This window comes from Cupressus sempervirens, chromosome 7, assembly GCF_028749045.1.
Source record: "Cupressus sempervirens isolate cs-2001-9-10 chromosome 7, ASM2874904v1, whole genome shotgun sequence".
Taxonomy (NCBI): domain Eukaryota; kingdom Viridiplantae; phylum Streptophyta; class Pinopsida; order Cupressales; family Cupressaceae; genus Cupressus; species Cupressus sempervirens.
The window spans coordinates 690517034-690528366 of NC_143124.1; positions in this window are offsets into that span (position 1 = coordinate 690517034).

An 11333-nucleotide genomic window follows, 5' to 3' on the forward strand; every position below is an offset into this window, starting at 1 on the left:
CACCCCGCCAAGCGGACTCTTTAAGTCCGTTCATCAAGTCACCAGAACAACTACTCTCACCAAGTCGACTCTATAAGTCCGTTCATCAAGTCGGCCCACCAAGTACTCCCACCAAGTCGACTCTTTAAGTCCGTTCATCATTTCACCCCGCCAAGTACTCTCACCAAGTCAACTCTTTAGGTCCGTTCATCAAGTCACCCCGCCGAGTCGACCCTTTAAGTCCGTTCATCAAGTCGCCCCGCCGAGTTGCTTCTCTAAGCCCACTCACCATGTCAGCTCACCAAGTCGGTTGTTCAAGTACGTTGCCAAGTCAACTCTTTAAGTTCGCTCGCCAGGTCAGCCCGCCCAAGTCGCCTCTTTAAGTTCGTTCGCCAGGTCGGCCCGCCCAAGTCGCATCAGCGGGCTAACTCGCCGAGTCACCTCACGAAGTTGACTCTTTAAGTGCGCTCACCAAGTCAGCTCACCAAGTCGACTCACCATCTCGCCTCGATAAGTTGGCTTGCTGAGTTACCCCACCAAGTCGTCGCCTCTTTAAGCCCGCTCACCGTGTCAGCTCGTCAGGTCGGCTCACCAAGTCGACTAATCAAGTAGGCCCACCAAGTCGCCTCAAGGATAGCTCCTCACCATGAGTCGCCTCACCATGTTCACTCAATGAGTCGCCTCACCATGGTGACTCTTTGAGCCCGCTCGCCGGGTCGCCTCACCAAGTCGACTCGAGTACGTTGCCAAGTCGACTCTTTAAGTTCGCTCGCCGGGTCGACTCGCCAAGTCAGCTCACCATGTCATCTCAACGAACCAACTCGCCGAGTCGCCTCACCACGTCGGCTCTCTAATACCACTCGCCAAGTCGCCCCACCAACTCGCCCCGTTAGGCCCACTCACCACATCGCCCCGTTAGGCCCACTCTCACCAAGTGGACACTTTAAGTCTGCTCATCAAGTCGAGCCACCAAGTACTCTCACCAAGTCGACTCTTTAAGTCCTTTCATCGAGTCACCCCACCGAGTACTCTCACCAAGTCAACTCTTTAGGTCCGTTCATCAAGTCACCCCGCAAAGTCGACCCTCTAAGTTCGTTCATCGAGTCACCCGACCAAGTCGACTGTTTAAGTCCTTTCATCAAGTCACCCCGCCAAGCCGACTCTTTAAGTCCGTTCATCAAGTCACCAGAACAACTACTCTCACCAAGTCGACTCTATAAGTTCGTTCATCAAGTCGGCCCACCGAGTACTCCCACCAAGTCGACTCTTTAAGTCCGTTCATCAGTTCACCCCGCCAAGTACTCTCACCAAGTCAACTCTTTAGGTCCGTTCATCAAGTCACCCCGCCAAGTCGACCCTTTAAGTCCGTTCATCAAGTCGCCCCGCCGAGTTGCTTCTCTAAGCCCACTCACCGTGTCAGCTCACCAAGTCGGTTGTTCAAGTACGTTGCCAAGTCAACTCTTTAAGTTCGCTCGCCAGGTCAGCCCGCCCAAGTCGCCTCTTTAAGTTCGTTCGCCAGGTCGGCCCGCCCAAGTCGCATCAGCGGGCTAACTCGCCGAGTCACCTCACGAAGTTGACTCTTTAAGTGCGCTCACCAAGTCAGCTCACCAAGTCGACTCACCATCTCGCCTCGATAAGTTGGCTTGCCGAGTTACCCCACCAAGTCGTCGCCTCTTCAAGCCCGCTCACCGTGTCAGCTCGTCAGGTCGGCTCACCAAGTCGACTAATCAAGTAGGCCCACCAAGTCGCCTCAAGGATAGCTCCTCACCATGAGTCGCCTCACCATGTTGACTCAATGAGTCGGCTCACCATGTTGACTCTTTGAGCCCGCTCGCCGGGTCGCCTCACCAAGTCGACTCGAGTACGTTGCCAAGTCGACTCTTTAAGTTCGCTCGCCGGGTCGACTCGCCAAGTCAGCTCACCATGTCATCTCAACGAACCAACTCGCCGAGTCGCCTCACCACGTCGGCTCTCTAATAACACTCGCCAAGTCGCCCCACCAACTCGCCCCGTTAGGCCCACTCTCACCAAGTGGACTCTTTAAGTCTTCTCATAAAGTCGAGCCACCAAGTACTCTCACCAAGTCGACTCTTTAAGTCCTTTCATCGAGTCACCCCACCAAGTCGACCCTTCAAGTGCGTTCATCAAGTCACCCCACCAAGTCGACTCTTTAAGTTCATTCATCAAGTCACCCCGCCAGGTCAGCCCACAAATTACTCTCTCCAAGTCGACTCTTTAAGTTCGTTCATCAATTCACCCCGCCAGGTCGGCCCACCGAGTGGACTCTTTAAGTTCGTTCATGAAGTCACTCTGCCAAGTCGGCCCACCAGGTCGACTCTTTAAGTTCGTTCATCAAGTCACCCCGCCAGGTCAGCCCACCAACTACTCTCACCAAGTCGACTCTTTAAGTTTTCTCACCAAGTCACCCCGCCAGGTCGGCCCACCAAGTACTCTCACCAGGTCGACTCTTTAGGTTTGTTCATCAGGTCACCCCACCGAGTACTCTCACCAAGTCGACTCTTTAAGTTCGTTCATCAAGGCGCCCCGCCAGGTCGGCCCACCAAGTACTCTCACCAAGTCGACCCTTTAAGTTCGGTCATCAACTCACCCCGCCAGGTCGGCCCACCAAGTACTCTCACAAAGTCGACTCTTTAGGTTCGTTCATCAATTCACCCCGCCAGCTCGGCCCACCAAGTTCTCTCACCAGGTCGACTCTTTAAGTTCGTTCATCAAGTCACCCCGCCAGTTCGACCCACCAAGTACTCTCACAAAGTCGACTCTCTAAGTTCGTTCATCAAGTCACCCTGCCAGGTCAGCCCACCAAGTACTCTCACCAAGTCACCCCGCTAGTTCGACCCACCAAGTCGACCCTTTAAGTTCGTTCATCAAGTCACCCGGCCAAGTCGGCCCACCAAGTCGACTCTTTAAGTCCGTTCATCAAGTCACGTGACCAGGTCAGCCCACCGGGTACTCTCACCAAGTCGACTCTTTAAGTTTGTTCATCAAGTCGCCCGGCCAGGTCGGCCCACCAAGTACTCTCACCAAGTCGACTCTCTAAGTCCGTTCATCATGTCACCCCGCCAGGTCGGCCCACCAAGTCGAATCTTTAAGTCTGTTCATCAAGTCACCCCACCAAGTACTCTAACCAAGTCGATTCTTCAAGTGCGTTCATCAAGTCACCCGACCAACTACTCTCACCAAGTCGACTCTTTTACTATGTTCATCAAGTCACCCCACCAAGCACTCTCACCAGGTCAACTCTTTAGGTCCGTTCATAAAGTCACCCCACCAAGTCGACCCTTCAAGTGCGTTCATCAAGTCACCCCACCAAGTACTCTCACCAATTCGACTCTTTAAGTCTTTTCATCAAGTCACCACACCAAGTACTCTCACCAAGTCAACTCTTTAGGACCGTTCATCAAGTCACCTCGCCAAGTCGACCCTTGAAGTCCGTTCATCAAGTCACCCCACCAAGTCGACTCTTTAAGTCAGTTCACGAAGTCACCCAACCAGGTCGGCCCACCAAGGACTCTCACCAAGTCGACTCTCTAAGTCTGTTCATCAGGTCACCCCACCGAGTACTCTCACCAAGTCAACTCTTTAGGTCCGTTCATCAAGTCACCCCGCAAAGTCGACCCTCTAAGTTCGTTCATCGAGTCACCCGACCAAGTCGACTGTTTAAGTCCTTTCATCAAGTCACCCCGCCAAGCCGACTCTTTAAGTCCGTTCATCAAGTCACCAGAACAACTACTCTCACCAAGTCGACTCTATAAGTCCGTTCATCAAGTCGGCCCACCAAGTACTCCCACCAAGTCGACTCTTTAAGTCCGTTCATCAGTTCACCCCGCCAAGTACTCTCACCAAGTCAACTCTTTAGGTCCGTTCATCAAGTCACCCCGCCGAGTCGACCCTTTAAGTCCGTTCATCAAGTCGCCCCGCCGAGTTGCTTCTCTAATCCCACTCACCATGTCCGCTCACCAAGTCGGTTGTTCAAGTACGTTGCCAAGTCAACTCTTTAAGTTCGCTCGCCAGGTCAGCCCGCCCAACTCGCCTCTTTAAGTTCGTTCGCCAGGTCGGCCCGCCCAAGTCGCATCAGCGGGCTAACTCGCCGAGTCACCTCACGAAGTTGACTCTTTAAGTGCGCTCACCAAGTCAGCTCACCAAGTCGACTCACCATCTCGCCTCGATAAGTTGGCTTGCCGAGTTACCCCACCAAGTCGTCGCCTCTTTAAGCCCGCTCACCGTGTCAGCTCGTCAGGTCGGCTCACCAAGTCGACTAATCAAGTAGGCCCACCAAGTCGCCTCAAGGATAGCTCCTCACCATGTTGACTCAATGAGTCGCCTCACCATGTTGACTCTTTGAGCCCGCTCGCCGGGTCGCCTCACCAAGTCGACTCGAGTACGTTGCCAAGTCGACTCTTTAAGTTCGCTCGCCAGGTCGACTCGCCAAGTCAGCTCACCATGTCATCTCAACGAACCAACTCGCCGAGCCGCCTCACCACGTCGGCTCTCTAATACCACTCGCCAAGTCGCCCCACCAACTCGCCCCGTTAGGCCCACTCACCACATCGCCCCGTTAGGCCCACTCTCACCAAGTGGAATCTTTCAGTCTGCTCATAAAGTCGAGCCACCAAGTACTCTCACCAAGTCGACTCTTTAAGTCGTTTCATCGAGTCACCCAACCAAGTACTCTCACCAAGTCAACTCTTTAGGTCCGTTCATCAAGTCACCCCGCAAAGTCGACCCTCTAAGTTCGTTCATCGAATCACCCGACCAAGTCGACTGTTTAAGTCCTTTCATCAAGTCACCCCGCCAAGCCGACTCTTTAAGTCCGTTCATCAAGTCACCAGAACAACTACTCTCACCAAGTCGACTCTATAAGTCCGTTCATCAAGTCGGCCCACCAAGTACTCCCACCAAGTCGACTCTTTAAGTCCGTTCATCAGTTCACCCCGCCAAGTACTCTCACCAAGTCAACTCTTTAGGTCCGTTCATCAAGTCACCCCGCCAAGTCGACCCTTTAAGTCGTTCATCAAGTCGCCCCGCCGAGTTGCTTCTCTAAGCCCACTCACCGTGGTCAGCTCACCAAGTCGGTTGTTCAAGTACGTTGCCAAGTCAACTCTTTAAGTTCGCTCGCCAGGTCAGCCCGCCCAAGTCGCCTCTTTAAGATCGTTCGCCAGGTCGGCCCGCCCAAGTCGCATCAGCGGGCTAACTCGCCGAGTCACCTCACGAAGTTGACTCTTTAAGTGCGCTCACCAAGTCAGCTCACCAAGTCGACTCACCATCTCGCCTCGATAAGTTGGCTTGCTGAGTTACCCCACCAAGTCGTCGCCTCTTTAAGCCCGCTCACCGTGTCAGCTCGTCAGGTCGGCTCACCAGTCGACTAATCAAGTAGGCCCACCAAGTCGCCTCAAGGATAGCTCCTCACCATGAGTCGCCTCACCATGTTCACTCAATGAGTCGCCTCACCATGGTGACTCTTTGAGCCCGCTCGCCGGGTCGCCTCACCAAGTCGACTCGAGTACGTTGCCAAGTCGACTCTTTAAGATCGCTCGCCGGGTCGACTCGCCAAGTCAGCTCACCATGTCATCTCAACGAACCAACTCGCCGAGTCGCCTCACCACGTCGGCTCTCTAATACCACTCGCCAAGTCCGCCCCACCAACTCGCCCCGTTAGGCCCACTCACCACATCGCCCCGTTAGGCCCACTCTCACCAGTGGACACTTTAAGTCTGCTCATAAAGTCGAGCCACCAAGTACTCTCACCAAGTCGACTCTTTAAGTCCTTTCATCGAGTCACCCCACCGAGTACTCTCACCAAGTCAACTCTTTAGGTCCGTTCATCAAGTCACCCCGCAAAGTCGACCCTCTAAGTTCGTTCATCGAGTCACCCGACCAAGTCGACTGTTTAAGTCCTTTCATCAAGTCACCCCGCCAAGCCGACTCTTTAAGTCCGTTCATCAAGTCACCAGAACAACTACTCTCACCAAGTCGACTCTATAAGTCCGTTCATCAAGTCGGCCCACCAAGTACTCCCACCAAGTCGACTCTTTAAGTCCGTTCATCAGTTCACCCCGCCAAGTACTCTCACCAAGTCAACTCTTTAGGTCCGTTCATCAAGTCACCCCGCCAAGTCGACCCTTTAAGTCCGTTCATCAAGTCGCCCCGCCGAGTTGCTTCTCTAAGCCACTCACCGTGTCAGCTCACCAAGTCGGTTGTTCAAGTACGTTGCCAAGTCAACTCTTTAAGTTCGCTCGCCAGGTCAGCCCGCCCAAGTCGCCTCTTTAAGTTCGTTCGCCAGGTCGGCCCGCCCAAGTCGCATCAGCGGGCTAACTCGCCGAGTCACCTCACGAAGTTGACTCTTTAAGTGCGCTCACCAAGTCAGCTCACCAAGTCGACTCACCATCTCGCCTCGATAAGTTGGCTTGCCGAGTTACCCCACCAAGTCGTCGCCTCTTCAAGCCCGCTCACCGTGTCAGCTCGTCAGGTCGGCTCACCAAGTCGACTAATCAAGTAGGCCCACCAAGTCGCCTCAAGGATAGCTCCTCACCATGAGTCGCCTCACCATGTTGACTCAATGAGTCGCCTCACATGTTGACTCTTTGAGCCCGCTCGCCGGGTCGCCTCACCAAGTCGACTCGAGTACGTTGCCAAGTCGACTCTTTAAGTTCGCTCGCCGGGTCGACTCGCCAAGTCAGCTCACCATGTCATCTCAACGAACCAACTCGCCGAGTCGCCTCACCACGTCGGCTCTCTAATAACACTCGCCAAGTCGCCCCACCAACTCGCCCCGTTAGGCCCACTCACCACATCGCCCCGTTAGGCCCACTCTCACCAAGTGGACTCTTTAAGTCTTCTCATAAAGTCGAGCCACCAAGTACTCTCACCAAGTCGACTCTTTAAGTCTTTCATCGAGTCACCCCACAAGTACTCTCACCAAGTCAACTCTTTAGGTCCGTTCATAGAGTCACCCCACCAAGTCGACCCTTCAAGTGCGTTCATCAAGTCACCCCACCAAGTCGACTCTTTAAGTTCATTCATCAAGTCACCCCGCCAGGTCAGCCCACAAATTACTCTCTCCAAGTCGACTCTTTAAGTTCGTTCATCAATTCACCCCGCCAGGTCGGCCCACCGAGTGGACTCTTTAAGTTCGTTCATGAAGTCACTCTGCCAAGTCGGCCCACCAGGTCGACTCTTTAAGTTCGTTCATCAAGTCACCCCGCCAGGTCAGCCCACCAACTACTCTCACCAAGTCGACTCTTTAAGTTTTCTCACCAAGTCACCCCGCCAGGTCGGCCCACCAAGTACTCCTCACCAGGTCGACTCTTTAGGTTTGTTCATCAGGTCACCCCACCGAGTACTCTCACCAAGTCGACTCTTTAAGTTCGTTCATCAAGGCGCCCCGCCAGGTCGGCCCACCAAGTACTCTCACCAAGTCGACCCTTTAAGTTCGGTCATCAACTCACCCCCGCCAGGTCGGCCCACCAAGTACTCTCACAAAGTCGACTCTTTAGGTTCGTTCATCAATTCACCCCGCCAGCTCGGCCCACCAAGTTCTCTCACCAGGTCGACTCTTTAAGTTCGTTCATCAAGTCACCCCGCCAGTTCGACCCACCAAGTACTCTCACAAAGTCGACTCTCTAAGTTCGTTCATCAAGTCACCCTGCCAGGTCAGCCACCAAGTACTCTCACCAAGTCACCCCGCTAGTTCGACCCACCAAGTCGACCCTTTAAGTTCGTTCATCAAGTCACCCGGCCAAGTCGGCCCACCAAGTCGACTCTTTAAGTCCGTTCATCAAGTCACGTGACCAGGTCAGCCCACCGGGTACTCTCACCAAGTCGACTCTTTAAGTTTGTTCATCAAGTCGCCCGGCCAAGTCGGCCCACCAAGTACTCTCACCAAGTCGACTCTCTAAGTCCGTTCATCATGTCACCCCGCCAGGTCGGCCCACCAAGTCGAATCTTTAAGTCCGTTCATCAAGTCACCCCACCAAGTACTCTAACCAAGTCGATTCTTCAAGTGCGTTCATCAAGTCACCCGACCAACTACTCTCACCAAGTCGACTCTTTAACTATGTTCATCAAGTCACCCCACCAAGCACTCTCGCCACGTCAACTCTTTAGGTCCGTTCATAAAGTCACCCCACCAAGTCGACCCTTCAAGTGCGTTCATCAAGTCACCCCACCAAGTACTCTCACCAATTCGACTCTTTAAGTCTTTTCATCAAGTCACCACACCAAGTACTCTCACCAAGTCAACTCTTTAGGACCGTTCATCAAGTCACCTCGCCAAGTCGACCCTTGAAGTCCGTTCATCAAGTCACCCCACCAAGTACTCCCACCAAGTCGACTCTTTAAGTCAGTTCACGAAGTCACCCAACAGGTCGGCCCACCAAGGACTCTCACCAAGTCGACTCTCTAAGTCTGTTCATCGGGTCACCCCACCGAGTACTCTCACCAAGTCAACTCTTTAGGTCCGTTCATCAAGTCACCCCGCAAAGTCGACCCTCTAAGTTCGTTCATCGAGTCACCCCACCAAGTCGACTCTTCAAGTCCTTTCATCAAGTCACCCCGCCAAGCCGACTCTTTAAGTCCGTTCATCAAGTCACCAGAACAACTACTCTCACCAAGTCGACTCTATAAGTCCGTTCATCAAGTCGGCCCACCAAGTACTCCCACCAAGTCGACTCTTTAAGTCGTTCATCAGTTCACCCCGCCAAGTACTCTCACCAAGTCAACTCTTTAGGTCCGTTCATCAAGTCACCCCGCCAAGTCGACCCTTTAAGTCCGTTCATCAAGTCGCCCCGCCAAGTACTCTCACCAAGTCGATCCTTTAAGTCCTTTCATCAAGTCACCCCACCAAGTCGACTCTCGAAGTCCGTTCATCAAGTCACCAGAACAAGTAATCTAACCAAGTCGACTCTTTAAGTCCGTCCATAAAGGTCACCCCACCAGGTCCGGCCCACCAAGTACTCCCACCAAGCCGACTCTTTATGTTCGTTCATCAGTTCACCCCGCCAAGTACTCTCACCAAGTTGACTCTTTAAGTCTGCTCATCAAGTCGAGCCACAGGTACTCTCACCAAGTCGACTCTTTGAGTCCGTTCATCAAGTCGCCCCACCAAGTACTCTAACCAAGTCGATTCTTCAAGTGCGTTCATCAAGTCGCCCCACCAAGTACTCTCACCAAGTCGACTCTTTAAGTCCTTTCATCGAGTCACCCCGCCAAGTACTCTCACCAAGTCAACTCTTTAGGTCCGTTCATAGAGTCACCCCACCAAGTCGACCCTTCAAGTGCGTTCATCAAGTCACCCCGCCAGGTCGGCCCACCAAGTCGAATCTCTAAGTCCGTTCATCAAGTCATCGTCCCGATCTGGCCGAGCCGTTCTGGCCGAGCCATGCTGGCCGAGCCGATCTGGCGAGCCATTCTGGCCGACCCGATCCTGCCGAGCCGTTCTGGGCAAGCCATGCTGGCCGAGCCGATCTGGGCGAGCCATTCTGGCCGAGCCGATCTGGGCGACCCGTTCTGGCCGAGCCGATCTGGGCGAGCCGTTGTGGCCGAGCCATGCTGGCCGAGCCGATCTGGGCGAGCCGTTCTGGCCGAGCCATGCTGGCCGAGCCGATCTGGGCGAGCCGTTCTGGCCGAGCCGATCTGGCCGAGCTCCAAAAACGGTGTCGTGGATGGCTGTTTGATCGCCTCTGTGCCAACTCGATCGGCACAACATTGGGAATGGTTCGACAGCGGTTGTCGTTCCAATGTGTCATCGGGATGTCTTGGAACGCGGCCTTCCAAGGGCGAGCTCGCGTCTAGCACTTGGATTGTGCTTCGTCACAAGTGAATGGGGAGATCTCTTTGTGAACGGCGGCATGGCGATTGCAAGAGAAAATTGACTTAGTAGTCGGAGCATTGGCATCGGGCCATTGTGACGGCCTTGCAATTTCTCTATAATTGCAACCTATGTTTGCGCAGTAGCAGAGTTTGCATGTATGATTGGGCTTTGTTCTTGACGGTTCCAAGTACTCTCACCAAGGCTGGGCGAGCCATGCTGGCCGAGCCGATCTGGGCGAGCCATTCTGGCCGAGCCGTTTTGGCCGAGCCATGCTGGCCGAGCCGATCTGGGCGAGCCGTTCTGGCCGAGCCGTTCTGGCCGAGCCGATCTGGGGCGAGCCAATCTGGGCGAGCCATGCTGGCCGAGCCGATCTGGGCGAGCCGTTCTGGCCCGAGCCATGCTGGCCGAGCCGTTCTGGCCGAGCCATGCTGGCCGAGCCGATCTGGGCGAGCCGTTCTGGCCGAGCCGATCTGGCCGAGCTCCAAAAACGGTGTCGTGGATGGCTGTTTTGGTCGCCTCTGTGCCAACTCGATCGGCACAACATTGGGAATGGTTCGACAGCGGTTGTCGTTCCAATGTGTCATCGGGATGTCTTGGAACGCGGCCTTCCAAGGGCGAGCTCGCGTCTAGCACTTGGATTGTGCTTCGTCACAAGTGAATGGGGAGATCTCTTTGTGAACGGCGGCATGGCGATTGCAAGAGAAAATTGACTTAGTAGTCGGAGCATTGGCATCGGGCCATTGTGACGGCCTTGCAATTTCTCTATAATTGCAACCTATGTTTGCGCAGTAGCAGAGTTTGCATGTATGATTGGGCTTTGTTCTTGACGGTTCCAAGTACTCTCACCAAGGCTGGGCGAGCCATGCTGGCCGAGCCGATCTGGGCGAGCCATTCTGGCCGAGCCGCTTTGGCCGAGCCATGCTGGCCGAGCCGATCTGGGCGAGCCGTTCTGGCCGAGCCGATCTGGGCGAGCCGTTCTGGCCGAGCCATGCTGGCCGAGCCGATCTGGGCGAGCCGTTCTGGCCGAGCCATGCTGGCCGAGCCGTTCTGGCCGAGCCGATCTGGGCGAGCCGTTCTGGCCGAGCCGATCTGGCCGAGCTCCAAAAACGGTGTCGTGGATGGCTGTTTGGTCGCCTCTGTGCCAACTCGATCGGCACAACATTGGGAATGGTTCGACAGCGGTTGTCGTTCCAATGTGTCATCGGGATGTCTTGGAACGCAGCCTTTCAAGGGCGAGCTCGCGTCTAGCACTTGGATTGTGCGTCGTCACAAGTGATTGGGGAGATCTCTCTGTGAACGGCGGCATGGCGATTGCAAGCGAAAATTGACTTAGTAGTCGGAGCATTGGCCTCGGGCCATTGTGACGGCCTTGCAATTTCTCTATAATTGCAACCTATGTTTGCGCAGTAGCAGAGTTTGCACGTTAGATTGGCCTTTGTTCTTGACAGTTCGAAGTACTCTCACCAAGGCTGGGCGAGCCATGGCTGGCCGAGCCGATCTGGGCGAGCCATTCTGGCCGAGCCGA